The following is a 7,500-nucleotide window of genomic DNA, read 5'->3' on the forward strand; positions in this document are numbered from 1 at the left end:
CTTTCCTGTCTCTCCTTCTTCTCTCCTCTCTCATCTCAGGTTCGCCCTCTCTTTTATAAGGTCCAGCTGATCCCTCTCTAAGCAGCCCTCCTCCTCTCTCGCTCTCGATCTCTCTCTCTCTTTCTTCTTCTCACCCCCACTCCTCTCAGCCTCTCTGGACGTGATGAAAGAGTGTGAGGCCGAGACAAGACTAGAGATGGGATCAGCACAAGGAGGTGGAACAGCCCTGGCTTTTGAGCTGCTTAAGCACAGTAGAGATCAACGGTGATCTCTCTTTTTATCGCTATTGTTCCCCCTCTCTTTCTCTCTCTCCATCTATATCATTCTCTTTCTTTTCTCTCTCTCTCTCTCTCTCTCTCTCTCTCTCTCTCTTTGACAAACTACAAATTCAATTTATCGCACGGCCATTCAAGAAACCGTGTTGCCGTATTCAAATACATTCAGAAAAGATGGAACCTTTACATAGTTTCATGGTATATCCTAAAGATATGCATGTGTGTGTGTGTCGCGCACACACAATATTAGACACACACAAAATGAATGCACTGACATACTGTAGATACAAAAAGTTTACTCCTCCTGAGTACAAATAGAAATTGTATGAAAAAGGTCTCTCTCTTCCTTGGTTTGGTTTTCCTCCATTAAACATGGCCTGCTGTGGGCCCATTGATTTTATGGCGTGTATGCAGCACAACTGTCCCATTGATTACTGGATATATTTGCATAGGGATCCATTCCATCAGCTTCAGGCATAAAAAATCAATTAGTCCGGATAAGGGTGCCTAGCCAGCTTTGGTCAACAGCAGATTGTTTATATGAACCTGCCAGCAAAACATAGACTATAAAGACTACAAAAGTCATGTTTTCTTATACAGCTGGTAGAATTGGCACAATTCAATTGAATTCAAATGCTGAACATATTACATAGTTACTTAGGCTGTCAGGGCTTGAGTGTACTAGCATATTTCATCATGAAAGGGAGTATGTACGGGTGTATCAGGGGTATATATTTTGATAGATGGCTGGCAGATAGATAGATAGATAGATAGATAGATAGATAGATAGATAGACAGATAGATAGATAGATAGATAGACAGTGGAAAGGGAGGGGTGTTTGTTTTCTTCTTCTTTTCTGGATGGCCGCCACAGTCCCTCCTAGATAGGGAACGAAAGCTGCTCTGCCGTCTGGAGAGGGTTCAGAGGTCAAGGAGACAGCCTATCTCTCTCTCTCTCTCTCTCTCTCTCTATCTCTCTCTCCACTGTATCCCTCTCCTTCTCTCTCTCTCTCTTTCTCCATTCTCTCTATCTATCCACCTCTCTCTCTAGATCTCTCTCTTGCCATCTCGCTGTATATCTCTACCCTTCACTCTTCACTGTATCCCTCTTCATCTCTCTCTCTCTCTCCCTCTCTGTCTCCCTCTCTGTCTCTCTCTCTCTCTCCCTCTCTGTCTCTCTCTCTCTCTCTCTCTCTCTCTCTCTCTCACTCTGTCTGCTCCAAGGGTAATTACTCTTGGCTGAAATCACCCAGCATGTGTTAATGTTTCCCCCCCGAGTCTGCTCAGGATAGATAGTGTTCTGTTGTGTTCTAGGGTTCCATAGCCTCACATATTCAATCTATCCACTACTGCAGCCTGTCATCATCACTACCCCACAACCCAACAGCACACACATCTCCTGGTAGTGTGACAGTCCACGTCTGCACTGGCCAGCATAACATAATCATAATGATATCCCTGCTGTTTGAGAAATGATAAGGGTGACTTCATTTGCTTTCACCTATGCTTTGCACCTATTTCCTCTGCTTTCCATCTCTCTCTCTTCTCTCTCTCTCTCTCCATTGTGCTTTATTGGCATGGCAATTAAGGAATTGTATTGGAAAGCAGTCATACAAAGGATAAGGAATACAAGGAACATGAAATCTAAATGTCTATGTGCAGACTTACATAGACTTAAATGTACATAGACATTATAGGGGAAGAAAACACAATACAATCAATCAATACAATACACTCTCTTTCCCTCTCCCTCTCCCTCTCCCTCTCTCTTTCTCTCTCTGTGTGTGTGTGTGTGTGTGTGTGTGTGTGTGTGTGTGTGTGTGTGTGTGTGTGTGTGTGTGTTTGTGTGAGTGTATGTTTCATTTCATATTCTCTGCCTCACTCTGTATATGTGTTTGTTGCTTCATTAGTGTCCATATTAGGAGAATGGTGGAAATTACTGATTACCAACATATGCTCATCCATGACAGCGAATAGCTAGTGCTGTTGTTGTTGTTGTTGTATAAATTCCCATGACCAATCCTCCTGACCCTTGACCTCCCCTCTCCCTGCATGTGTTTGTTCTGGGTTTAACATGCAGTTGGAAGGAGTGGAGTCTTTATTGATTTTTGCCTAAAGATGTTTGGCTCAGTATTTAGGTGTGGTGTGTGTAATACTGTGCACATTGTCCATTTGTGTTTGTGTGTGTGAATGTGTGTGTGGGTGTGTGTGTGTGGGTGTGTATGTGTGTGTGTGTGTGTGTGTGTGTGTGTGTGTGCGTGTACATATGCGTGTGTGCTCTGAGTCTGAGTGGGTGAGTGTGTGCATATGTGTCTAAGTGTGTTTGCCTGCGTGTGTGTGTGTGTGCGTGTGTGTATGTATGTGTGCAAATACAAAACAGCTATGAATCTTTTAGGCATGCTAGCATACTAATGCGGGTGAAGGAGGAGGAGACACACAGCCGAGAAGCCGAGGTCTGTCCCTGTACTCGGCGTGTGAGATGGTCCCTGTCAAAGATGACATTCGGAAACACTTGACCCACAACAATGAATTCAGCAGTTTCACACTGGCAGCACTGCACCAGTCAGTCAGTCAGCTTTCTGAAATGAAGAGGGGAGTAGACATCAGGAGGGAGATAAAGAGAGAGTTGGAGAGAGAAGGAGAGAGGAGGAGAGAGCGGAGAGAAAATGATCAACAAAGAGAGAGAGAACAGACAAAGAAATGGAACGGAAATAAAAGAACAAGTCAAAAGTCGTTTAATGGCAATAGATGCACATAAAGGGGTGTCATACAGATTTATCTTATATTCAGACCTATCCATACATTAAATGAACATATGTCATAAATGTCATGTGTACATTAACCACAAGTGTGTTGAGTCTCATCAGTTCCACAGTAACCAGTGAGAAACAGAAACATGTTGTGTCTGTTAAGTATTAAGTCACTAAATCCATATTAAACAAAAGCATGTGGTGTCTCCTTCAGTACCAGAGCAACTGCAAGGGTCTCAACAAGCAAAACAGACTCATTCGGCCAGATAAGTGATTATTTCACATTAGTGGGAGGCCATGAAAAAACTGAACTTGTGTGTTAATGTCAGGTAAAGCCAAATGAACATCTCTCTCATCCTCTTGTGTGTGTCTCTATGTGTTTGTGTGTGTGTGTGCGTGTGTGTGTGTGTGTGCACCGTGTGTGTGGTCATTTATCACATCCCTCTGGAGCAACATTACCTCGGGCTAATGGCCACTCCCGGCTTCATTATGACATTAATCCTACACGTTACCACGGTGATCTCATTATGGCATCACTGTGACAGGTTGCCGCGGTGATCTCATTTGGAGTGTGGCGGAGTCGCACGGCGTGGGGAGACAAACTGTTTGCAGGCGCTCTGCTCCTCACTCAGTCTCTTACTCTCCTCTCCTCTCCCCACGACTCTCTTTCTTGCTCTCTCTTTCCTTCTTCTCTCCTCTCTCTGCTGGCATCCTAATCCTTTCACTGCCTCTATCTGATAGTTCCTCTATGATATCATATGTGTGTAATATAAAAAAAAAACACTTATACAGTACATAGTCCTTAATTTTATTTCATTTTTGCTTTTGCAATTATTTAGCTGATTTGTATTTCTTCATTAAATATTTGAATCAGCCTCATATTCTTTTCAAGAGTTGAGGTTTTGTGTGTGTGTGAGAGCATTTGTCTGTCTGCTTGTGTGCATCTGTGCTATCGTGTGTGTGTGTTTATGCTTGTGTATGCCTGTGTGTGTGTGTGTGTCTGAGTGTGTGTATGTGTGTGTGTGTGTGTGTGTGAGAGAGAGTGTATCTGCACGTGCATGAACGTGTATATGTTTGTGTCTTTGTGTGTTTGTATCCTTATGTTTGTATGCGTTGTCTGTGGATGTGTCTTTATGTGTGTGTGTGTGTGTGTGTGTGGGTCTGTGTATGTGTGTGTGTGTATATGTGTATGTTTTATGACATCACCCCTCCTCTGTGGTTGTGATTGGCTGGGCTGTATCTGGGCTGACCGCTGGTGTTGACTGTCCAGATGGCCGTGAGTGGACACTCAACCAGGCTAGGCTAATGCTAATGCTAACGCGAACCTCCCCCCTTGTTCTCCGTGCTGTTTCCAGACCTTCTGCTGAATGTCAGTGGAGGATGCTCACGGAGTGCGTCGCCTCCAGCTATTCTGTCTCTCTCTTCAACTCCCCCTATTTCTGCACTGCTTTTTCTCCTCCTCTCCTTTTCTGTCTAGAGGAGGCCAATGGGTTAGATCAGAATCAATGAGTCAACATGTCACATTTCTGACTTTAAATATATATGTTTATTCAAATATATTATAAGCTTTTCTGAATATCAGAGGGCATTGGACATTAACTGTTTACTGTGAAGAGACCTGTGAACAAAACATTTATTTCAGAATAAATAATTTTTTTCTTTCAGTTTAACAGAAATCAATCATCCATCTCACAGCAATCATCTCATCACATCAACAACATCAGCAAACCACACTACCCTGTGGCTTATGAAATGCTGAGTTATTTAATGATTTGGTCTTTAAGGAGACAGTTAATGTGTGTGTAAACAGGAAGATTTAATGCCCTAATGACAAACACGCCCTGTGATCTTTAGTGTTTATGGATGGGGTGTAAAAGTTTATAATAGCACCCAGCTTCTGAATGGCAAGTTATTTATTTATTTATTCTTTTTGTTGTTGTTGTTGTTTATTGGCCTCACCCCTTCTTCTGCTGGGTCTGTGGCCTAAGTAAAATTTTTACTGCAAACATCCAGACTGTCAGCATGAACACAAGAGTGGACAGCATAGAGACAGACAGAGGGAAGAGATGAGAGAGAAGGGAAAGAGAGAGAGACAGAGAGAGTGAATAGAGATGAGAGAAGGGAAAGAGAGAGAGAGAGAGGGAAGAGAGGAGAGAGAAGGGAAAGAGAGAGAGAGAGACAGATAGAGGGAAGAAACGAGAGAGAAGGGAAAGAGAGAGAGACAGAGAGAGAGACAGAGAGAGCAAAGAGAGGAGAGAGAAGGGAAAGAGAGAGAGACAGAGAGAGAGACAGAGAGAGCGAAGAGAGGAGAGAGAAAGGAAAGAGAGAGAGAGACAGAGAGAGCGAAGAGAGAGAGAGAGGGAAAAGAGTGTGAGGGGAAATGAATGTATAACGAATAGAGTTAGCATTGGGTCGTCTAGGCAACAACTCATCCACGCAGTAACCACGGAAATCTATTCACTCACACGTGCGCACCTCCCTAAGAAATGATGCATTCATAACTATAACACCTGAATAAGTGAAGCCCATGGTAAGCCCTACAGCAGAATCACTGGTTTATTTGTGCAGGTCAACAAAAGGGTTTGCCACACAGTGTTTTCAGTTTGGGGCAAAAAAGGGAAAAAAAATGAAATCCCAAAGAACTCCTCTGCTGTAGGAAGTCAAGAGATGGAGGACAAGTGAGAAGGACACGGCGAGAGAGAAGGTAAGAGAATGTTCATAATACAGGGATTGTCGTAGATTCCTTGGGTTTACAACCTGGCTCATAATCTCTGGGCCTGACTGACTGATCATAGGCCCCTGGTGTTGGTGCTGTTTTCTATTGTCCATGTCGACAACTTCTCGGGGGCACCATAACCCCTAAAAATGAAAAGTTGCTATTTTATAGTTATAAGTGAAAGATAGCAGGGTGGAGCAGGAAGGATGATACAGGCAACTGGAGAGGAATGGAGGTAGATACAGAAACCGAAAGAGAGAGAGAAAGAGAGAGAAAGAGAGAGAGAGAGGGAAAGAGAGAGAAAAAGAGAGAAAGAGAGAGAAAGAGAGAGAGAGAGAAGGAGAGAGAGAGATTTTTGGGCACCCTAGCCCTAACCCTAAAAATGAAAAGTAGTTTTTTTATAGTTATAAGTGGAACAGAGCAGGGTAGAGCAGGAAGTGTGATAACTGGAGAGGAATGAAGGTAGATTCAGAGACCGAAAGAGAAAGAGAGAGAGAGAGAGAGAGAGAGAGAGAGAGAGAGAGATTCTTAGTAGAGCAGAGATTTGCCCTTCAGACTTCTAGACTTCTTCCTCATCATGGCAGCGCGTGACTGAAAGCCTCTTCCTATCTTACCTCCTTTCATTCCATCCCCTCGGAAACAAAGCGATGATTATGCTCATTTAAGAGGCAGGAAACGGGGAAGATTGAAAGAAGGGAAACATGGAGCGGAAAGAGGATGGAGGAAAGCTGCACACGCAGAGCTATACGCTGTCCGACGACGTCTCTGAGATTTTCTGCTTAACCGATGATGTTATTAGAAGTTTTTTTGAATCGAAAAAGGGCGTGAGGCCACCCAAAATAATCCCCCGTCACGCCGCCTGCTTCTGAACGGTGCGTTAGAGTCGCCGGTTTTAATGTAAATACACTATTAGGCCGTCATTAGGACGATGAGACTGCAGGACTCGAGGGTCAGGCTGGACGCTGCACAGTTTGCTGGCAGCCGAGAGGGCTTCAGCTCACCTCCTGAAATGTTAATAACTTTCTATTAGTTAATGTGGCGTGACTAAAATTCAGATTAGAAATAATTTACTGTAATGTGCGTGACGGTCCGCCACGTCGTCTTGTGATGGTTTCCGGGCTGAATACACGAGACTAAATTGGACTCATTAGGGGAGCCCACCCACACTGGTGATTTAGCCATCATCAAATCAATTTCTTCATTCTTTTTGCTCTTTGAGGTGCGACTGCTCCGAATTGAATAATCCCAACCATCACATTTAATTACGCGTTTCTGAAGCTGTGGAGGCAGCGATGTTCACAGACGCGGAGACTGAGCCCAAATCCACCACGGGCCTCGGCGCCGTGGCCGGCGGAATAGCGATGCTTCATTATTAACGGGAATGGTTTGTTTAATATGAAATCATCTCTAATTGCTGTAATCAGAGCCAATGTAGTGTCCAAATACGACATTAATCCCCCAGTGCCTTTTTTCAGACAGAGAGTTTCATTGTCGGTGATGTTGTGTGTTGGGCTTCCTAGTCTACATATGCGTTGGGTGACAAAGTTTACTTTTCCAAATGGCTTATGCAAGTGGAGGCTTTGAATGTTTGCAAAAAAAAAATTTGTGGTTGGCCCGAATTGTTGCCGGTGTGTGGATGCATTAGGATACATGAGCCCAGTAAGGATGCATGGATGCAGATCCTCAGGAAGAGAAGCTGGTGATGGTGAGTGTGTGTGTGTGTGTGTGTGTGTGTGTGTGTGTGTGTGTGTGTGTGTGT

Source organism: Clupea harengus, chromosome 21 (assembly GCF_900700415.2).
Source record: "Clupea harengus chromosome 21, Ch_v2.0.2, whole genome shotgun sequence".
NCBI lineage: Eukaryota > Metazoa > Chordata > Actinopteri > Clupeiformes > Clupeidae > Clupea > Clupea harengus.